Genomic DNA, 23,627 nt, shown 5'->3' with positions numbered 1-23,627 from the left:
TAGGCACAAACACAACCGCATGGTAAGTGAAATCATTATATAATACTAGAGGACCGAGAACGCGTCAGTATTTATCAGAGGTTATCAGTACGCATTAGTACTAAGTACATAAAGTGAAGAAAAAATGGTTGCATTGGTTTACGACAACAAAACAATTTTTGAATTTGTGGTGAAATGAGCGAGAGCTGTGCAACCATTTGATATTGAAAGGTAACAAGCATTTTGTAGGTGGTAAAGGCACAAGAGATAAATGATGTAGGAGACAGACTGCAGTGAGATGGCTATGGATAAATGAGTAATATAAAGAACGAAAAATATGCTGCAGAAAATACCAGTGCGTTTTGATAAAGACACAAATGCGCCAAGAAAAGTGACCGAGTCTGACCGGTTAATTGGAATGATATAGAACAGAATGGGTGGTATCGCGATAGCTTCTTTAAAGTGAGAACAAAAAGCCATGAAATTCGTGTTTTTCGGATAATTTTTAGTTGATTCATTTCGCACCAGTTGCCAATATTATTTAGATAATTGTTTCAAGTTAAATTAGTTTGTTAATATTATTGCTTCACTGAAAGATAGCTGTATTATCAGCATACAGAACGGCCCATCAAATACCCCTTTTCAGTAAAAAAAGAAAAAGAAAAAGTCAGAAATATAATACGAAATTCTTTTTGACTACTATCCAATGATTACAGGATTGAAAACAAATATTAGTGAGCGATATTGATGCGATAAAAGTTAATTTGTTCTAAATCCTTCACACGTGGTTTGGTGCTGGCAAGGTCCAAAAAGGCATGTTCCACAAACGTTAAGGCTCTGTGTGCCTTCTTGGGATATTGAATGTTGAAAACCCAGAACGATGCAAACAGACTACACAGTCCTCCCAGTAAAGATGATGCAGTCAAGACACGCTGGCCATCGATGTGGAGGCTAACTTCCCCGTTCACGGAATGCAGGCAGGGAGTCAGAGGAACATCTGCCTGAAAAAGCAAAAAAGAAAAAAAAATGCCCCACACGTAAAATTCAAAACAGACACTATGGTTAAATGAACTTAATAATTCGGTACAGTAATAAAATTGTAAGGCCAGGTTCCCTGCGAATTCCAGTACCTAAATTAGGAATGCAACGGCTTCATAAAACCAAGTGCCAGTACATTAACCGTCGTGGCTTTGGCAGCAATAAAAAAGATATTACTTCCGCACAATATACTCGAGCACAACTTTAAATGACAGTGAAGATAAAATGCAAGTCTCTGTAGGTTGATAGATTATTTTTTGTTTTTGACTGAAAAACACTTTGGTATTGCATGATTTTGTTAACTGCTGTCTCTTGCTTTAAGATGCCAGCTTGCATCTATTCAAGTGAATAAGCACACTGTTAAAGATGCAAACCCTTACACTGCCTCTCCCCTACCATGGTGGCTCACTTTCATAGAAAAAGTGCAGCTTTTTCGAGCTGGAGAGCTGTTGCAATCCATGGCAATACTCACTTCTGCTGGAGGGGCCAACTTGGTTTCCGAATGCAGCCTTGCCTTGTACAGCACAGCCTATCCTGCCTTAAGATCTATGAAGTCATTCAACTCGATCATGTATCAGGATCTGCAGAAGAAAATCGTGTCAGCAAATAATAAATTCATGCCGGACAGGCACCCACTGTTTCAGTTATACTTGCAGATACCTCCATCTATTTCCCTCCTGGTGTTACATCCAAAGCTAATTTGTTACGGCTTGTCTCATCAAGTATGATCATCTGTCATAACACAGCTAGTCATACAGGAAAGTCCTTCACTGGGTCAGAAAACACTTTCTTTTTTTACAGAAGTGATAAACTAGGCGACTCAGTCATCCGTATTCTGACAACTTAATATTCTGTGTCACCGAGCTGACAAGCATGATTGGTGCATAAGGTCATTTCTAGCCGCAACCGTTACTAAAGCCTTGTTAGGTAACGTAAACCTCGTTCATGGCACCAAACTACTTGTGATTGCATGGCAACCAAAAAAAAAACAGCTGAAATGGAAACGCTATTCTCGCAAAGTTACCAACGCTGCATGCCACACACACCTGCCTTAGTTAATTTACCGTGATTGTAGAAATTTCCGTCCCGCAAAACCCCAGTGCACTTTTTGGAGCTGCAAGCTCCGTGTCAAAATCGAGTGTCAGATGAATCGAGTGATTTTTGTGTATGGTCTCACTAATTATTATGACAAAGTTATTACCAACAAAAGAAGAGTGTGTGCATTGTTCTTCTAAAAAATGATATCCTTTTTTATGCCCGGCAGACTTGTGTCATGCTACGGCAAACTCGGTTCTCTTCCATAAGGGCATGAATTTGTGTTTTTAATTACGTGGCCTTAGCTGGCGACTGACAGGCCCCGATTGTATACAGACCCCTCATTATCATCCGAAAGGGAATAAAAACATTTCGGTTTCGAACCACGTCGCCGTCGTGGTCCACACTATATGCATTTAATCGTTCGATAGGCTCATAGCATCTTTTACGCATGTCACCGTTTCCTTAATAGGGACGCTGTTAGATGTGAAGAGTCGACTCAAGCGAGCAAACAACCCCACCGAATCTACAGGGCACAGTTTTCGAAGGGGGTGGCCGTCTGATCTGCGGCTTTCGCCGACCAGAGCGCTAAGAATGAGTCAGAGCTTTGAACGAAAACAAAGCAAAGACTTATATTTGGACAGGCAAGTCATCAGGAGCGTTAACAAATAGATATTACAAAGTAGAGAAGTTAATAAAAATAACACGAGCAGTTCGATGCATATGAGAGACAGAGTCCCACAATATTCACCGACCGGGCCCGACGATGCACCGCTGTCGGAGGCGATTCGGCTACCTGAGTAACCGTCACGTTGCTTTGAAACGACTCCGCGCGACAAACGATTTCATCTCGAATGCCGTGTTACAGACTGCCCTACAAAAGAATGCGAATGCATACCCCAAAAGCCTCAAACAAGTACAATAAAACGAGTGTGCGCTTTTTTATTTGCCCGTGCGTGTACATCCTGTGTGTGGCACGGGTACTTCGCAGTTAACCCTATCCAAACGTTTGACAAACGGATCGACTGATAACAGACCACTTACCAGCGAGCTGTCCACAGCTGTCGCCGTATCCAAATGCTGTTAGCGGCCGTTCCTCGTGTGACAGGGGCACATAAAAATCTTTCCACCAAATGGCACTACTAGTTCTTCTCAAATAAGAAAAAACGATGGCACAAGGCCAGGCTTGAAGCTCCGGCCGCACCCAGTCACCGGCCGCGCTGCGTTAATAGCACGGAGGTTGTTTACATCCGGGCAGCAAGTCGTGCCGCCAGGGCAAGTTGAGTCGCTGCAGTCGGGTGCGTTGGCGTGCTGGCACGAGAATTTCAATCGTCTATATATGCGCCAGCAAGCGAAGCAGATGAGCATTGCAATTGTTTGCAACGGCAAGAACTGTCTCTTTGTTATCAGCAGAGTTTGACAACACCTATCGCCAAAATAAACAGATTGAAACAACACGGCCGCCTGGTCTGCCTGTGATCGCGCTGGCTGAAGCATCTATACGGGTATACGTACGGTATGGGGTTTGTAGCTGCATGCAACCGTCGCTTCCTGCTTACTCGTTCTAATTAGCATTAGGCCACGGTTGAAGTGCTGATACACGGAAACAACAGAAGACTAACATGGCGGCCGCCCGCTTGAGATGATTATCCCAGTTGGGAGTTTATTTTGGACGTGGTACTATACAAGGAACCGAACGCCATCTCACATATGGTGTTAAGTGGTTCTAAATCCTCCCTGTTGCTACACGGATGGGCAACGGTACTACCATGGAGGTTCGTCCACATTTTTAAACCATGCCTAGGGAGTACATTTTTTGCTATAAGCACTTTTCAGGGCCCATTACTTGATTAAAACTCCATTTCCGGCTAGTTTGCGTTTACAGTGTGCGACACAAATTTTGCTCGATGGTGTGAAGAGCGCAGCGGATGGCCATACGTTCCGTAGCCGTGGATGCTGTAGGATTAACTATCTTGAACTTATGGGACAGTGACGTTCGTGGTATAATAACAGTGCCGGCCGAACCCGACGATGTTGCCGAACCATTGGTGTATACATGGGTTCGGTAAATGTATGTCTCGTTCAGGTGTGCGAAAGTAAAGGTCATCACTCAGGCAAATTTCTTCCATTCTTTATTTGAACTTCGACAAATCGGTTACCCGAATAACATTAGGTTCGAAGGAACTTCGTAACCCATTCATGTTTAAATAGGTCGAAATGTGGTCGCTTCCAAGAGTTTCTATATCTTGGAACCACTGTTTACGACCCGATAGACATCGTAAAACAATCTTCAAGTCTCAACAACTTCCCTAGTTTGTTCCACGTAAATAAGTGGGGCATCCATCGTTTAGTACACACAGCCCATAGTTTGAGACAAATGTGTCTAGGCTCCGACCTCGCCTGTTGGTGTTTGGTCTTCCCCAAAGAGTGTGGTGTGCATTGAAACCGGCAAAAACTTCAGCCATTGCGAACTTCTCAAGGCAGAATGACAAGAAGGTCGTGCTAAGATTTCTCGGACTGTGCGCATACTACCGGCGTTTCGTCACAACCTTCGCACGCATTGCAGACCGAATTTACGTCGGCGTTGAACATAAGACTTGGGACAAAGTGCTCCCGTATGTCACTTTTGCGCACAACTCGGCTATCAAGGAAACTACACAAATGACATCATTCGAGCTTGTCTACGGAACACTGCCGACTACGATGCTTGACGCCATGCTTCCGCATGTAGAAGACGACGACGTCAACCCCAACATCCAAGAATACCTTTAGTGCGCGGAGGAGGCCCGCCTAGCTCGCTCGAGTTCGTACAACGGACCAGCAGCTGGTGGATGCCGGGCGCTACAACCTCCGACGCCAAGACGTCGAGTGCTACCCATGGGACCATGTTTGGGTTTGTACTCCCATCCGACGACGCGGACTCAGTGAGAAGCTTCTGCGACACCATTTCGGACCCTACCAGATTCTACGACGTGTCCGCCAACTTATCTACGAGGTGATTCTCGATGGTGATTCCGGAACATCGCTACGACGCACGCGTCCCAAAGTCGTCCACGTGGTTGGCTTGAAACCTTACTATGCAGATGACAGAATTTTTTTGTTGTTTGTTCCGACTGTCTTTTATTTTAGCATCGGTTCGATGCACTCTTAGAGTTTGGATAATGCCGCGAACCATGTATGGGTGTGTTTATTGTTTGTTTTTACTTCCGGGTCACGCCCGGCGGTGTTATCTGTACTCCAAGAAAATCGTGGCTTCGATTCCGTATTGATATGCCGCACGGGCTACCACAGTCCGATAAGCAGACTGTTTCTCCCTAACGTCACTAGCCCAGAATAACCTTGTGTGATCTATAATGTTCTAGATGTGAACCGACGGTTCCAGAAACACTTGCGCCGAAAGATAAAAGCCTGCAGAGCAGACGCCACGGCATTCGATTGGGCGACACTCGCCTGCCCAAGTCACTTTGTTGACCGCTGCTTCTCCGCCTCTGTATTCTTTTCAGTTGTTAGAGGAGCACAAGTTCGCTCCAATAAACTTGTTTCTCCTTCAACACCACTTCATCGTCCTGGGCTTTGTGGCAATATCTTCAAATTCGCCTAACCCAACAATACCTCATCTCATTTCCGAGAGCTACTCCAGTAGAACAGCTAAGCGTCCCTCGGTAGACAAAGTCGTTATTTGAACGAAGCCGGAGTCAAGAGCTATTAGCGGCCTGTCCGATCCAGAATATCTTACGTCCCTCTACACTATTGCTTTTCTAATCGCCGCCCTTTACAGTTGCTCTACTACTGCTGCGGACTGAGGACTGAGAGTTTAGTTCGTCAGTCATAGGAGGTGGTAGCTTTCTACTACACCAGAGCGGATAGCTTCTCCTCTGGCGAGTGAGTGCTGTTTATGTCCCTAAGAGTCTTCCTATTATGTCTGAACCTCTCTAGTTTATCGTCTCAGTTATCCGGGAGGATTCTTAGATCCGGAGCAGGCAGCCCTCAGTAATTGCATTGCTTTGGCAGACAGCCAGGCAAATGAGAGGGAGATAAGGCGTTTTCAGCGGAATACCTTGCCGAGCATGTCACTAGGGATAGTGGGCCACAGTTTCTTGGTTCTGCTTTTTATACGCCCGGATCTGTATAAATTAGCTGTGACCCCTGAGTACTGATGAGAAGTCTTCGGACGCCTCTCGATTAGAAAACCAAGCCACCGCATAGTCCAGTGCATAGGTGAAAAAAATGGGTGTTTGGAACATAACCTCCCCAAAAAGGCTATCGAACGTGTGCTATTATCGTTTATCCCGGGATTTATTACTATTTGAAGCCCCAAAACTCTAGCATGTGCTTTACAAACAAAGGTAGCCTTTCAAAAGAGCTGCTCAAAAGTTCGGCAACACTGTTATCTACAAAGTACCGAACCATTAGGACCAAGGCCGCCATTGCAAAGACTCTAATTTCCTAATTTCTACATAAACTGATTTATTATCTAGGCAGACCTTACTTGGACAGTCACAGCTAATGGCTGCCCATTTCTGAGCGGCAAGTGGTCATCAAGTAAGTCAAATGTTTGCGATGCTACCTGTGCACCCGTCGGGCGTCGTCAAGCGCTGCACCACGCTTCACGACGCCCCGTCAAGCGCGCAGCTGCGCACGCTCGCGCGCCTCCGTTGCCTCAATGTGGGTGCTTACCCTTACCGTCATCACGCGATTGGGCACGTAGCCACGAGAACGCGTTTGAACTACCTACCCTCCACACTTCCAAAATTGCGTGCGCCGAGTAATCAGGTGTCCGTACATGTCGAAAAACAAAACAAAAGTTAACGCGCAATTTGAGTGTGTGTTATTACTAAAACTTTCGCTGCTTCATTTCCCTACGCATTTGTACTGTGTCCCCTCACCAACATGTCTCTTGAAGTAGCAGCGCATTTCACATATACTTGGTGTGGTGAGTCCAGCGTCGCATAAGTTTCAACGACCGTCTTTAGCATGTCCAACCCAAAACTGTGCTTGTTTCGTTCCTGTTACGAAACAAGCGCAGACTATATTTCCAGACTATAATTTTTACGCTGTTTTAGTGGCTTCCTATCTTTTTTTGCTGCACAAAATCAGTAGGAACATATTTAGCCACGCAGAGTTTTGGAATATAATTATTTTCGCATGGCGTATCTACTTATCATAGACGAAGTTATTATCTGGTATTGGGGCATCACATCCCTTAAATATCATTTTCTACGAAGTATACATTCGAAACAATGCCGGATTAATTGTCTGCGCAGCAAAGAAGAAACCAACGCCTCACCGTGCTTGTATCAGTCTAAACGGGGCAACAATAAAGTACCACTGTACCTCTCGCATTCATTGGCGAAAATGGTTATACTTAGCTGCCGTCGCCACCGCCCGTATAGACAGCGCCGCTATAGCTCTTGTTAGCGTTCGAACACTCTATGAAGACGCAGCTGTTTTTAAGAGACCTACCCGCACTTTTTTGCTTACAGACATCCTCATAAATAGTTTTTTATGGCGCGAAAAGGCAAAAGAAGTGAAACAGCCAAAGCACTGTAACAGGCCAGAAGGTAGCCCCTTCATCTTCGAATGGTTCGCGAGCCCTGTCCCGCCCGACGAAATGACACTAACGCGCAAGAACCCAAAATCTTGCGGCATTTGCCACAATTCAACAAAACAACATGCGTAGAAGTCTCGGCATGTAACAGAACAATCATGCGACGCGCGCAATACTCAATAACGGAATTCACCGATTGTGCAGAAAATTATACGGCACCTTCACTACCACCCACCGCGGTATAGGAGCCCATTGACTCAAGCTTTACCGTACGCGCTCAATACATGTGTCAATCTTAGCTGGCAATGGTCGTTGCTGCATTCGTCCGCTATTCGCTGCTCCGATCGTGCCAAACGCTGCCCCCAGGTAGTAGTCCCATTCCCCAACCACACCCGTGGGCGCAGTCTTTCTACCTAACGAAGACGTGCGCATGTTCCGGGCTTGAAGGTACCATGCGTGCCCCTTGTCTGCTCACTGTTTACCATAACTACTGGACCAGGGCTCATGACGGTATAGGGGATGAAGCCCGTATCTATGTTCATGGCAAGTTGAATCCACTGTCATCACAACGCCCACTTTGCGTAGTACCTGCGTTCCTACAATCCCCCTCTCCAAAGAGCGAACAAACACGAAGTTATCCTAGAAGCCCCCGGAGGCTGCAGCAGAGGAACCCTGCTCATTGCGGTTCGCGACGGATGCCGATTCACTTGATTTTCCCGCTCTATCACTGTTGCTATACCGTTGAGCGGCTAGCGCCTCCTGCAACCTTAAAGACGTTAATTGTCTGCTGCAGATGTTCTGTCATGATATGCCTTAAGGTCAACAATGCCTAATGAACCCGTTTCATGTCCTCCGATCAGGTTACGAAGGCGATAAGTTAGCCGAAATGCGGGCTTTCTCAACTAGTAACGACCTTGACGTCTGTCGGCCAGGGCAACAGCAAAGCCTCTTGCTGCGTCGCTCGAGAGATGTATGCGACCTAGTACCAGGTCGTCGGCCCTTGTCGTACTGGTGTCATTGTACGAGGTGTGCAGCATCAAGGTGCTTCCTAGCCTCTTTGAGAGTCCCATTGAAGGAGCCGTGAAGCTCTTTGCACATAATTGACTTTAAGTGTGAGGACCCACCTCCACCTGATGATTGAAGAAATGTACATTACGAAAACAGATCGCATCCGAAAAGCAATGCTGCTGCTGAAAAGATAGTCGAGTGGTTGACCGTAGTCGAGTACCAAACGCTGCTTTGGAGAGGTGAGCCTCCCCGTCTCTGTGGCGTTCAGTTAATGTTACCAGTATCATCTTCGAATGTCTGCTCGCACATTTGAATATATTTACTTGTGGGTGGTACGCATAGTCTTCGTATACTATCCCCAAAAATGAACATGTGGGCTGGAAGTTATTGCTAGTCAGGTACGTCGGATTGTCCAGTCAAGGCTCTTCTGGGAATCAGAGGCGCGAAAAGGGGTTCACCGGCTTATCCAAGATCCATTTCCAATCACGTTTACGTAAGGCGTACAGCACTATCACCTTCGAGAAATGATCTCCGATGACCCCATGCTGGCAACTGCTCTTTGATACTGCACACTGGGATTTGCCAGGGAAAGCGTTTCGCGGGAGACTTCATGATGCCCGGCAGCGCACCTGCTCCTGGCTTAACAGACTGGCAAACCGGGCATTTCGGCGCAATTTCTAAGAATCCTGTATAATGCAAGGCCATGTGACAACGCGACATAGTTTCTCGGAGGTTTTCTGTCCGTGGAGTGTTACCTGCTTGGGTAGTGTTGTGGCAGTATTCCAAAAAAAGACCTGAGGCTTTCTTGTATGAACGCCCAAAAGAGAAACTGACCACTGTTTATGTCTCCACTTAGAGAGCACAGCAGTAGCAAGTTGTCGAGGCTTTCGATGTAGCTGTGGCACTACGATTCGGTGCCACTGTAGCGTGGACGGTCTCTGCGGCTGAGAGAGATTCCCAGATGCGTTTGCACTGCTCGAAAGCCGGGTGCCATTTTAACATCTGCTTGCGAGTTATCAGGTTCGCCGAGTTTCCTGCGTTGTTGTAACCGCAGGGACCTGTGATTCTGCTTGCTCTTAAGCTAGAAAAAGTGCACGAGACAGAGCGTCCGTGGCATGGTTGATGGTGCCCTTTTTTATTCTGCGTTTTAGTTACACTTTAGCAGGTTTAGAGCCCATCGTGCATGGTGAACTGCAGGGTTCTAATTCATTGATTGATTTTAGTGCTGATCACGCGCGCCGCAGAGGGGGGCTCCGGACTAATTTTTACCACCTCGGGATCTGTAACATGCGCGGATATCTCATACACACGGGCGTTCTCACTTTTCCTGTCCATAAAAAAGCGGCTTCACCCCAGGAATCGTACCAGCGACCTAGTTCTCAGCAGCGCAACGCTTTCGCCACTCAGCTACCATGGCGGGTAGGGTTCTGAAGCCGTGACAACTCTGACAGGGCTTAGTGGCGAGTATGTATCGTGAAATCACCGCCATCCAAGTACAGGCTAAACATTTTCATGGCAAACACTGTCTCTAGAGAGGGCAAGCTAGGCCGGGGGCAGCTGAAAGTTACAGGGGCAAATGAGATCAAGAAGTTTGGTGGGATATATTAAGCGCAGTTAACGCAGCACCGGGATAATTGTAGATCTACGGGAGATGCCTTTTCCCTGCATTGGGCGTTGATAGGATGCTGATGGTGATGACTATGGCGAGATGTTCTTTTTCAATCTCTAATATCTTTTTGGCAGCTGACAGAGTTCATCTGGGGAACGACATGAAGCACAGTTCACTGCTTTGCTCCTGTAGCAAAACAGCCCCTATGCTGTACTCACTTGCACGACTTGAACAACGGAACAAGGAAGGGGTGGTTCTGTTCTGGCAAACGCAGGCTTGTGGTGAGGGCGATGTCTCTTGACAGAGCCTGACACGCCAGCTGATGTGACGCCGCCCAAGACCATCTAGATCCCTTCCATAGCAGCTGAAATTCTGTGGCACGTCCACAGAATTTCTAATCTTGTGCCTGTAGAATGCGACCATACCCGGGAAGGTCGACTGAGTTTTGACGTTCTCTGTTTTCAGGAACCGCAAAATTCTCCAGGGCTTCCACTAGTTTTATTGGACTGAGCCTTGGTCCCCACAGAGCCAGTAGTTCTGAACTGGTGGTGGCCAGGTGTACCTTGCGAGAGTTTACTGTGCGGCCTGCGTTCTGCATGCGCTATAACACTGTCTGTATATGAACAACTTGATCCTCAAGGTTGGTTGAAACTACAACCACATAATCCATCTACGATTCATCCATCACGGGAAAGTCGGAGAGAACCACGACAAACCGAAACTCAGCCTCTCGAATTCAAACGTGCCAATGATGCAAGTGAATGTTTTTTTCTCAATATCTTTTTAAGCTACAGAAACATAAGAATCCTTTACTACCATCGAGTGCGGTGAATACTTCGCCCGAGCCTACCTGTACATAACTGCATCGATAAAAGTTAATGGGAAAGAGTCTCCTCATTATTGCTTTTAGCAGCCCGTAGTCTATGCACATGCGTACACTACCACCTTTCTTATCTTCCAAAAGTATTCGCAAAGCCAAATACCTTTTCTATGGCCTCGCCGGTCCAGTATTCTCCATCTCTTGCGGAACTCAGTCTAGCTGTTGTTTTTAAATGCCCAAGGGCCTCGCATTGAAAGCAGTGGACGCGTATCTCGTGTCTCGATGTGGTGTTCGGAAATGCTTACCTTCCCTAGATCCTCTGTGAACGTGGCTGCAGATGGCTTTATACTGCTGTCAACCGAGTGTTTTTCTCCGTGGACGCCTAAAACGACTGAAAGATTGTTTTCATGTCTTTTTAAACCTTGTCTCCCGAGGTCTCGATTGCCAACAGCTCTGAAAGCGATTCGGATGGTCTTGCTTGGAATCTGTTTAGCCGCGTTCCGCGGCAGTAATGATAGTTTGCTGTGTTCACGTCAAGCGCTGGTCTTGTCCTGTCTACAAATCACTCCCTACGATAGCTGCCCACGAAACACCGGGAATGTGCGAAAAAATTGCCGGTTTTTTCAGACAAACGATTACCACCAGCCTCGCTCCTGATGTTAGCCACACAAGGTGGTCTGAGGCTGTACTGATGGTGGCGCGTAGGTGCGGGAGTTTGAAAATCCTCGCAGAATACCTTTTTCCCAAAAAATATGCAAACACGGTAACCATTGCTCCAGTGTTCATTAGGGCAGGTATTATCCCCGTTTGCAGTCAGTTCTCGAGAAGCCACCAGCCAACATCTCATGAGCTGAGGGGTTTTCCCTGAAAGCGCAAGGAGTGCTTCCTTAACAGGGCAATCTACTTACACGAGCCTTATTGGTTGCAGCGTGATCAAAGCTAGCTTGTCTGGGATATTTTCCCTGCGGGAGCCTCCGCCGTCTGTGTCGAGTTTTCCTCGGGAGTTCTAGCGGCTTTTGCGGGAGCGGGTTTGTACAGTAGTTCATTCCGTTAAGTCACGAGTCTCCCAGAAATCTGGAGTGCCGTTTCTCGCACGGTTCCGCTAGAGGTCGTACCCACCATGACTCTGGGTGGTAGGCCGACCAGAATGCCAATGAGCTGTCATCTGCTCCTATTGCCTGCATTACGGAAGAGCTAGTGGTCGTTTCGGTGGTCGACAAGGTTGGGGGGTGGGAGCGCCCCCTGTGATGAATGGCCTCTTGTAGCGTACCGGTCTGGTTCGACTGGGGTGATGCCAGCCGAAAATCGGTGTTTTACGTCAGCACGGCTTCATTGTTAACGTGACCAAGGTTTATCCAATGCATCCGATTTGGTCGCTACGTGCCCCTACTAAGCCAGACCCAGAGGCCTCTATCATGAAGGCTCCTGAACGCTCGGGTAAGTCAATGCTTGAAATCCATCTCCAACGGTGGCGCTGCATCACAGGAAGAGTGAGCTTTCAACCACCTCCCAAGAGGGCGCCACACAGCTATGGCTGTTTCCCGCAGAAAACTCTCCCTCAGTGGCGCCGCATTACTAGGTAGAGTTTACTCGTACGGCTTTCGCTCGCAGCCGCGAAAAGAATTGGGCGAACCAAGGCTGGATCTCGTCCGCGATCCCTAGGTCACCGAACCGCGCTTTGATGAGTTCCACCTATGGCTGCCCACATTAGTTGCTGGGGTATCAAGGTGTCGGGGCACGATCCAGTCACCAGAGTCTACCCAGAGAGCCGCGAACGTGATGTTGTGGTAATGAGCCGCGGCCGTTCTGGCTTGCGGAGTGAACGGCTCTTGCCCGAAAAGGATGTATGCGAACAGGTTTCTTTAGGAGAAAGCGGCCTGTAATCCCTTGCTGCATCAATTGACATCTCAATGGCCAAAGCCCCTTGGGAAAGGTAGTCAAAGTGTGATAGCTGCCTGAAATGCAGTCCTGGCCGGAATCTTGGGTGGGTCTGGCGTATAGCCCGGGTGACTTTTTTTTAGTTCGGGTTCTTCTGGTTCCACTCTCTCATACAAACCCTGTATAGGGAATACATATAATTATAGCCTTTCCTTCTCTCCTTGAGAACGTGTGTGCAGTTCATCCTGGATACGGAATTTTAATCTGGAGGGAAGAAACTGCTTTGTGAAGCGCCTCTTTAAGTAGTGCATGTTTACAAAATGCTTGATATGGCTCCAAGCCGCTGCTCCGTAGCGTAAAGCCACTGACAGAATCCGAAATTTGCGAGGCCTGTTGGTAATCCGACAATTTCTAACAGATTCCTAATGCCTCTTTTTTGTCTGCGTAACCCATGGACATTGGTATGGCAAAATTTTACTGCAGCGACGCACTGCCGTGATAGCTTCCATTGTCTCATCCGGCGCTCGGGCAAACAATTGGTCTGCGCTGTTAGGTTTTGCTACCTCCAGCGCAAGCTGTTTTTCAAACTCGCTCTTCACTTGGGGCAATCGCGCCCTCAATTTGAGAATTGGCTGCGTGGAATCTGATACGTGCTCCAACAGCGAAGTACTATCATACATCAGTACTGGCACACGATGCTTTGGTTGTGAATTTGAAAAGGAATCGGGGCACGTTGAACTAGTAAACCATGCATCGTCTGACCTTGCCGTACTTGTCCCGGGTTCGCAACCTGGCACAGAATACAGCCCTCCAGCAGTGTCAGAGAAAAAAACACTTTCACAACTTTGAGTGCACTGGCAAAGTTCCGAATCTGCGATAAGCGCTTACATCGCCGTGGAGTCACTCACAAGATTAGTTGTGCCTGTTGCAACCGATTGTACTGGTGCGTGTTCGTTGTGGGCGTCCCGCTTGGGGTAGATCTGCTTGTTCTGGGGACGGAATTCGCACAGTGGCCGTGGACAGTTTCTCGCCGGCCTCCTCAAAAGACAGCGCTTCTGACTACGTTTTCTGCATTAATTGGGTTAAACGTCAAGCCGAAACACATTCAGGAGCAGCCATAGCTCCCCGAAAGAGACGTAGCCATTGTGGTGTGAGTCAGGGCTAGACATGGTGATGATCATTGGGTCTTTTTGGCGCAAGGCCGGCTAGTGCAAAAAGCGCCAATGAAAAGCTGTTTAATAATGATGAATAGATGGTGTATTTAAAGCATTTTATAAAATATATACGAAATTATATAAAGGACATTGAAAATGAATGGTGTAAAGGGCTTGGGTGTCAACATTTATGCTTAGTAATGAGGTTTAATAATTTGGCATCAGTAAGAAACTTGAAAGTACGCTTGGGTATAGTGGAATGTATTGTCGGTATGGTTATGCCAAGTGTTTGCGTCGTGTGGTTTCTAGCGCCTTGCATTGTAAGGGTTATTCTAACGCCGATGGGCCGTATCCACACCTGCTACAGAAGGTGATTATGATGGCGCAATACCAACAAGAGCAAAGAGCACCCGAGATAAAGTTGTTTAATGGTTGATGAGACCGTAAATGCTAAAACCTGTGATTAATAGTGAAAGTGACGCAAAACAAAAGACAATGGGCTTGTGTACAGGGCCGTGATGATGATGATGACAAAAGCTGTAAAAATGTTACCTCGCATGAAAACGCAAGATTTCGTTCACAAGAAAATATTGGTTCGTCGGCTGAAAAGTGTGATGGGTGCAGTGGAGGGAGGTTCCCGTTTCACCCATTACCATTTCTTCCTTTCCGCTTGTTCCCTTCCGTTCGAACCTTGCGCAAAACGACCTTTCCTTTCGCCGTTTCCCAATTCGGGAGTTATCATTTCAACCCGTTTTTATTTGAACCTTCTCGATTGTTCCCTCCCGCTTCAACCCGGTACAAAACTCCCTTCTCGTATCGTGTTCTCCAATTTATCCCCTCCCCGGAATAAGGAACACAGTTTCGACTCCCGTGAATCGGACTGAGGTATGCGATTTTTGATATGAAAGTTGCGTCCGACTGCCTTTTAACCTTATGTTTAGAGTTACGTCCGACGAAAGCGAATGTCGAAAATACATTTCGCCCGCGGATAGCTGAAAATAGGTTGAAGTTACGTCAAACGTATTTCACCTCAAAAAAATGTTACGGCTGGCGGAGTAAAAGTATGTAAACGCCCTAATAACGTGCAACCTTTTTGCAATTGTCTCTTTCAAGACACGCTGCGCCAAATAAAAACAACTCATTGGTTGCTGCGGTACGTCCGACCCCGTACAGCGTTCGCGAATTAAAACGAAAACCACACCCTTCTGTTTGCTTCTGCGTTGCTCGAGCGGTATGGAACGTGTTGCTCGAATGCGTAATCCGTGGCAGCCTTTATGGTTCCAGTCGGTAAATTTTCATACAGGAAGGCATATGCACTTATATGCAACACACACAAAAAAACAAATGACGAGAATTACCAAAATAAAAACGGTCCGTGGTCGCAGTGCCTCTTTGTGGCGTCCGTACATCATTAGGGGCAGTACAGGGCTACTGTTTTATTTCTACGCAGAAAAAAAGTTATCGCGAACTATAATTATCACATCTATCTAACTACTGAAAAAACAAATTTTATAAAAGTGGTAACAATAATGCGCCAAGCCAATGATACGAGCCATTTTAATGTGTGGCAAACGGGCACTTCATATGCATATGTCTGTAGAATATTGGCCATTGAAGTCGAAAGCGGAAATTTTTGCTTGCAGGAAATTGTTCACACATTTTTTATACAGGCGTTAAGGACACGACAAGCTGTATTCTGTTAAGTGTACTTTTTACGGATAATACATACGCGGGCACCCAGTATGTGGAAAAGCTAAAGTAAACATTTAGGTAAACTGTCTATAACAGATAATTTTAGCATATAGTTACCGTGTTTGCGTTATCTTTTACCGTGTCACCTGGAGCCGGATTTTCGGTTTGTCGCTGGAAACTCAGACACCTATTAGGACACCGTTTGCGATTCGCGTACCTATTCTGGCGGCCGCTGCTTAAGTAGCGACATCTGATGAATGTCTCAAAGCACACCAAAAATTTCTTTTGCTCATATGTGTTTGCTTTCGTTTATTGTAGCTTGAATATTTAACTATTCAGGTAAAGCGTTCACAATAATTGTAGTTGTTTTGAGAATACTGCAGCCATAACCTGTAAATGCATACAAAGAAAACGTGTCGGTGGCACCATCTACCGAGTAGAGTTAAAGTCAAGGTAAAATATAATTCAGCACCGCCCTAAATATTTAGGCTAGAAATAAGTAAAATGGCAACCTACACTACCTTGCCCAGCAAAAGTTTGGAGGCCTAAAAGCGCACAGCGAGCTCAGAAACTCATATGGACTATATGAAGCCGGCGTTTTGGGAGCCGGTTAAAACGTGAACGGTGTTTAGGGAGGGGGTGGAAACCGAAAGTTGCCAAACCGGAAGGGCGTTTTGAAAACGGGCGCACACGGGACGGGCCAAACGGGAAGGGCGTATTGGGAATGAGTTCAAGCGGGACGGGTTCAAGTGGGAATGGGTTGTTTCGGGCTACACCCGCAGTGGAATGTGTCGTTTGTATTATGCAGGGAAATGCGGGTGTTCGGTTGAGTCACGTGTCTTGCATGTGATTTGTATGTGGACAACTGATAAGATCCAGAGAGCAGGTGGGAGTGTGTTACATGTGTGTGACCTATCCACAGCCTAGCCAAGGGGACTTCAGCGTATCTGTTGTGTGAGTCAGTGGTGTAGAGTCTCAATTGTGGTTTTATTAGGTGTAGCTTGTTGTCTGTTTGTTGAAGCTAGTGTAATTTCTATGCCTTACGAAGCTGTAGTCTGATGTGAGTTTTAGGTCGGTGAGAGAGAGAGAGAGAGAGAAAACATTTATTGCCCGGTCACCGACCTATGTCCAGGTGAGGTAAACGATGGACCCTGAGATATCATGGTCTTAGTAGTAATCCAGAATATCCTTGGAGTTCTCTGGGATATGAAGGCAGAGAGCCTCCTAGGCATCCCGAACGTCTGTTCCGGGCGGGGGAGCCAACCAAGTGTCGGTGTAACATACGTTTGTAATGTCAACTGTAGTCATTAGAGCTGCAGACCCAGCCATTCGATCGCCGGCCCCAAATGCCAGAGATTTCTCAGTGCCCCAGTACTTACCATATAGTTATTTGAAGATTTGAGGCACATGCAGTCATTACAGCCTCTAAAACAATATTTATAACAGGGTTTTCAAACGACCTTCGTGATGACAGTGCCTGCGTACCGTGCCTGATGACAGTGACGCTTAGGGAATCTGTGTACACGATGGACTTGGAAATTTATGTTTGATGATAATATTTGAAACGAGTGAGATGCCGTATGCTTCTGCGATGTAAATATTCCTAATAAAATGTATTGTATTATTAACACTAAAATTTGGTTCCTGTGCTGCAGACGAGAAAATGAAATCAGTTTTAGAAGAGTCGCTGAAGAATACTTCACACCTGTACTTGTCCTGCAGTATGAGGAAGTGCTGCAGAATTGAACTTCTGGGTAGATTATTTCTTTCTACTTTCATGGATAACAGGTTGCATGGTATAGGAAGAAGATGCCATGGTGGAAACGAAGTTATGGATTGGTGTCTTGCGCGTCCCTGAAATCGGGACATTGAGTGCAGAAGCCGCCTCTTTCGCTCTGAGAGAGAAATGTAAGGAAATAGATGGCCAGTTTAAAAGAGTACTGTGTTTGATTAATCTTTCATGATAGGATTAAAAGGATGGTTGGTAATAGACACAATCTTAGACGCACACAGCAAATCAACATACTCCCGCTGGTGCCCTAGACACTATTTCTCGCATTTCATATACAGACTCTCTACAGGGCTAGTGCGGAAAGCGCCGCATGAGAGGCGCAGGCCAAGATGCAGCATTGGGTCGAGCAATTTCCGCGGTTTTTGTCGGCGACCCATACACGACACGGCCATAGTCAAGCCGTGACCCCCCAAGGCAGCGTACAGACGCTACAGGAGTTGTTTGTCGGCCCCACAGGATTGCTGTAAGAGGGTTTTAAAAATGTTCATTTAAACATTTGCTTTTACGCTGTTTGATATGGGGAATGAATGTAAGCTTTTCGTCGAATAAACTTCCAAAAAACTTGTGTTGCTCGCTCAAAGAAATCGACACAAAGGTAAGAGTGCTGTCTGCCTCCGGGTGGACCTCACGCCTCCTGGAGAACACAAAATAAGACCTGTTTGCAGGACTAAAATAAAAACCATTCCTGTCAACCAAGCACGCGCGTTTTTTGGTGCCGAGCTTGACTTGACGTTCACCGATTGACATATTACATGATTTAAAAGAAATCTGAACGTCGTCTACATACATAGAATAAGAGATTGTAGGTTACAATACCTTTCCAAGACAGTTCATCTTAATTATGAAGAGAGTGCCGCTCAACACTCCAACTTGTGGCACCCATTTGAGAATACACAACCTACTCTCATGAGAGATGTTCTCCCTGACAAGTAACTAGCAAGGGTGTTAAAGATATTACCCAAAATATTACCCAAAACACCAAACAACTTGAAGGTACTGAGGATTACATAACGCCAAGCGGTGTCATAGGCCTTCTCGATGTCGAACAACACAGTTACACCAAACTTTTTGTGAATGAAGGCATCCTCGATGTATGACTCTACTGCCACAAGCTGGTCGTTTCTGGATCTCCTAGCCCTGATGCCTGCCTGGCAGCTTTAGAGAATACCTTTATACTCCAAATAGTACACCAGTCTCCGGTTTATAATCCTCATGAGAAGCTTGCACATGCAGGTTGTCAGGGGAATAGGTCGCTAGATAGTGGGACAGGAATGGACCTTGCCTTCTTTCAAGAATGCTACAACTACGGCCTCCCTCCAAGACATTAGAAAGTGCGCATAAAGCCATATCTTGTTGGAAAGGGGAAGGAGTGTGAAAAGAGTGTCTGCGTGTAAGTTCTATCTTATTGTATATGTGATGTTGTCTGGGCCTGGAGGTGAGGGTTTGCAGGGTCTCAGAGCACGACTCAGTTCATGAAGCGGAAAGTCGCAGTTGGAGGACGTGGTTGACCTGCCTTTTTCATGTAAAGGCTTCTTTTCGGCCGACAGTTTGTGTTTCATGAAATAGTTGGTGTAGTGAGCTGATGTGGACACGAGTTGGAAGTGTTGTGCGAGTGTGTCAGCCTGGTCTTCGAGTGTGTCCCCTGTTGTGCTGACCAGAGGAAGGCTGTGTGTTGGTTGTCCCTTGAGTTTACGTATCTTGCCTTGGTTGTCGTATCTTGCGTTACGTATCTTGCGTTGGTTGCGTTGGTTGGTTGTGTGTTGGTTGTCCCTTAAGTTTACGTGTGTTGGGGTAGGTGTTTATTGATGTTTTGAATTTTGCACCAACTATCCCATTTTTCCTCACGCCCCAAACGTTTTATTAACGACTTTGCCCTTTTGAAGAAAAGGAGGCTTCCCGACATGGGGCGCCCACGAAGGATACCCCTCGCCTTGTTGTGGGCCTCTCGCGCCCGCTTACTGACTTCATTCCACCACAGCCTCCTCTAATTGCGCAGGGCACCAGAAGGGTAGGGAATGGAATTTTTCGGTGGCCTCGAGGATGTGTGCCGTGAGTAGTTTGGTTTCCTGTTTGCCGTGTTGTAGTCTTATGGGCGTGTAGTTAGGTTTGGATGCCTCTGCAAATGTATTCGAGTGTGATCTTACTTCATTGGACCTGTTCTGGGAAGATGGACGGTTTGGGCGTTTACCTATAAATGTTAGGGAGGTTGGAAAGTGGTCACTACTATATGGGTCAGTCCCCACACCTCACTTAACGCATGGACAGAAAATTTCAGAACCAATTGTCAAGTCAAGATGTGAGTGGGGTTTCGCCCATGTTACGGTATGCGGGTTGTTTTTTGTTGAAAAGGCATGCTCAAGAGGATGTAAAAACTTCTCTATCTGGCAACCTCCGGCATCCGTTCGATAAGAGTCCCAAAGATAATTGTGTGCATTCAGGTCGCTTGTGAGGAAGTATGGTTTAGGCAGCTGGTCAACTAGCGCCTCGAAGTCGTACCTCGAAAGATCAAGATAAGGAGGAATGTAAAAGGAGCATTTCATTATCAACCTTTAAATAATATTGTGCGAATTGCTGCACACTCAAGGACAGTGTTCAAACTGACAGGGTAGCTAAGATATTCTGATATAAGATAGCCTAAGCTAAGACAGTGCTAAAGATTACGGCCGATTGTGACCACAGCGCCAGTAGAGTGTGTGCAGCTCGCTGGCCTTTCTCAATACAATGTAACTATTCAAGACATTTGTTTGATTGGAATTGAAATACTTTTCTGGAACACACATTACAATTGGCTGATTAGCAAGCAGTATTTTTTATACATCATGAAGTTTTTTTACGGAGGCCTCTGCAGTTCTATTGGAGTATGTTTTTTGTTCCTAATATGAAGTGTTTTAAACTACTGGAGTGTGTTTATATATCGTCTTTCGTGGCTTGCAATCTCGGACGGGGCATTTTCGGTCTCTCTAGAGGTGTCGATGCAGGGACCCGTTTCTTCCACTGCGCCGCAAACAGGAACGGTCCCACATCCATCTCATCCTCGGATGTCCTAGGAGTGCTCAATTGACTAGGCCCCTTGGACGTGGCTCCCGTTCACGTGCCCTTTGCGTTTTGACCCGCTACCACCGAAAGGGTCGCAAGTACCACAGTGGGCACGGGCGGTGCGGTAGGGGTGGTAGCCGATGCGGGACCTCCGGTATCATGGCCTCCGTAGCCTCTAGGGGAAGCAGGGAAAGTGAGGAAGAAGGGGCCGGATGGGCATCCGTCCTGACGGTGACGGTTGCCTCCACACACGCCGCTGGCTCAGCAAGCGCTGTGGTGACGGGTTTGGCTGGCTGTGGCAGCCTATTGGGCAGCGAGGGGGGGACAGAGTCAGACTCTCGGTACTGGGTCCCCGCCGAAACAACATGCCGCTCCACCCCCCCACATATCTGCCTCGGCGTACTTCCCCATAGGGACAGAGGCGAACCTCTTCCGCACCTCTGGGAATGAAATGTTCTCGGTGACTTTCATTTTGATGATCCTCTGTTTCTGTTAGAACTTTTCGCAGCTGCCAGACCATGTCGAGTGCGGCGTCTGACTGTTTCCACAGGTGGAGGTGGTGGAGTCGCAGTTTTCAGTGGGGTGGTCGTGTGTGGCGCATTTCGCGCAGGTAGTTCTGCCCGGGCAAGACGTCCTTCCGCGCCCGAACCGCCGGCACTTGAAGCAGCGGCGCGTGTTAGATAGATACGCTAGTACTCCAATTTTATTGAAACCAACATTCTTCAGCTCAGGAAGTTTTCATCTGTTGAATGTCAAATTATGTGCTTTTTTGGTATTTCTACGTGGTCGCGATGGACGGTGATTCTCCTGACAGCTGTAAAGCCCTGATCCTTCATGCCTTCAAGAAGGTTGGCCTCTGTTTCACTTAGCAGACCTGTCTCAGATATCACACCCTGCGAGTTTTTGGGGCTGTGGTGGGGTGTAACACTAATGTCCAGGTCTGGCATGCGGGTTGGGTTGAGGCATGCGGGCTTGGCTGCTCCGTCTTAAATTCAACCAACACTGCCCTTGTTCGTAGTTGTTTACCTCCAAAGATTTGCCTATAATTCTTTCGAGGAACTTGGAGACGAGGAATACAGACTCGCAGGAGATGGTTTTCGATTTATATACTGATTCAAGAAGCAAAAATGGGAATAGTTGTCAGGTTTCGGAATGTAGATGGCTGGTAGGCATAGAACATAAACTTCGGTGCGGCCCCTTTTCAGGAACCAATGACGTTTGCGGGGGTTTTTGATTTATCCATACGGCGTAACAATAGCAAGCAATAGGTGTACTTTCTTCACTCGTTTAACCCTGATACGGAGAGGTCCCAGAGCGCCCTCTCTGGTAAGCAGACAGGTAACTCATTCGCCACAGCTTGACCTGGCCTCCGGCGGCCATCGTTTGCGGTTTCTACCATTCATTTTAAAACACATCACCATGGCAGGTTACATCTTATGTTGTGGGCTTGGAGTCTGCAGTGTCGCCAATGAATTCGCCAAGATTACTCAAGGTGCCCCATGCGGGGTGATGCACAGAGGTCTTGGAGAACCAGTGATCAGATGCCAGTTCGTTGCATGCGTGTGCCCTATCCGTAATCTAGCCAAGGCGACTCCTGTGTATCTGTTGCGTGTGTCAGCGGTGTATGGCCACATGTATGGTTTTGTTACGTATTACTGGTCGGTCTGTTCGCTCAGTGTGTTTGCCATGTTTTCATAACTTGTTGTTTGAGGTGTGGCGTGAGGTCAGGGAAAGGTATGGTTGTAATATCGACAGCATTTTTGAGTGGAGCAGTAGCGGCCTTTGATATGCCGCCTGATTACCCGCGTCATTACTCAAAAAAGACAATGCAAGAAACCGCGTCGGGCACCTATAATGGAACCTCCTCTACATGCAAAGGGCTCGGGATGCCGACCCCGCATGCTCAAATTACTCTGACACGCAAGAAACAGAAATCATCTGTTTATTTTATGCATTAGAGCAAAACGGAACGCTTACAAGTATCAGCATAAAAAAGAACATTCTTAGGAGCAACGAAACACTGATTAATAAATTGCACCAAATCTGCGGAAAATACTACGGCGCTTTAATTGCACTCGCGGCGGTGTACGAGTTCATTGTCTCAAGCTGCACCGTGCGCGCGCACCATATGGGCTTGTTAATCGATGTCGGATTGGGGGTCCTAGTCGCATTCGTCTACCACTCGCTGCTCCAATCGTGCCATCCGCTGCCGCTGGGTGCTACAGTCCAAATCCCCCACCGCACCCGTGAGAGCAGTATTTTTCTCTCTTTATCGTACAACACGCACAGCACTCATGAAGCGTAAAGGCTGGCGTCCGTATCAGTGTTCATCGCCCTTTCCCTGCAATGTCATCACAACTCGCACCAGGCGTAGTAGCTACGTTTCTACAGCTCTTATGTGCCACGCAGCGCTCATCCCGTAAACGCGGTGGAGAAGCGGTGGCTGGTGGCGCACCGATCAAGCCAGAGGGGTATACGGAGTATTATTTTATTAAATTATGTGTCTGATACAGCCGAAAGCTTTTCTAACCTTTTAAACCTGTGTAAATGATTCAGTTATTTTGAACCGCTTGGACTGCTTGTTTGTTCAACGGTAAGTAAGGTTATCGAACATTTGGCCTTTTGCGTAAAACGATAGAAATAATGCGAGTATCTAGCTCATTTAAGTCCCAAACTGTTGGAACTGCACCGCGATAACGAGAGTATGGCTATTAAGAAGTCACCGTGTTGCAGTAGGTACCTAGATTTGTTTTACTTGCGTTGATACCAAACTCAATGTGTTAATACGCGGCCACCCCCGCATCGAAAGAAGAAAACATTTATATCCGTGAAACCATATGTGCTGGGAGGTTCAAATTTTGTGTTCAGGTGCTATAGAACATCGCGAAATAGAATTTTGACGGAAATATATTTAGAGGGCTCATTTGTTGTTGAGATGTGAAACTTCGCGCAACTTTGTCAAAACGCGTATGCCATAATGAGAAGATTTTTCATGTTTCCCACAACAGCAGACGTGTAATGAAAACAAATATTCGTAT

The sequence above is a fragment of the Haemaphysalis longicornis genome, unplaced genomic scaffold (genome assembly GCF_048455015.1).
Source record: "Haemaphysalis longicornis isolate Haplotype H1 unplaced genomic scaffold, Haemaphysalis longicornis Haplotype H1 scaffold_5, whole genome shotgun sequence".
Taxonomy (NCBI): Eukaryota; Metazoa; Arthropoda; class Arachnida; order Ixodida; family Ixodidae; genus Haemaphysalis; species Haemaphysalis longicornis.
The sequence above is the reverse complement of the archived record's forward strand: the minus strand, read 5'-3'. Positions refer to the sequence as shown.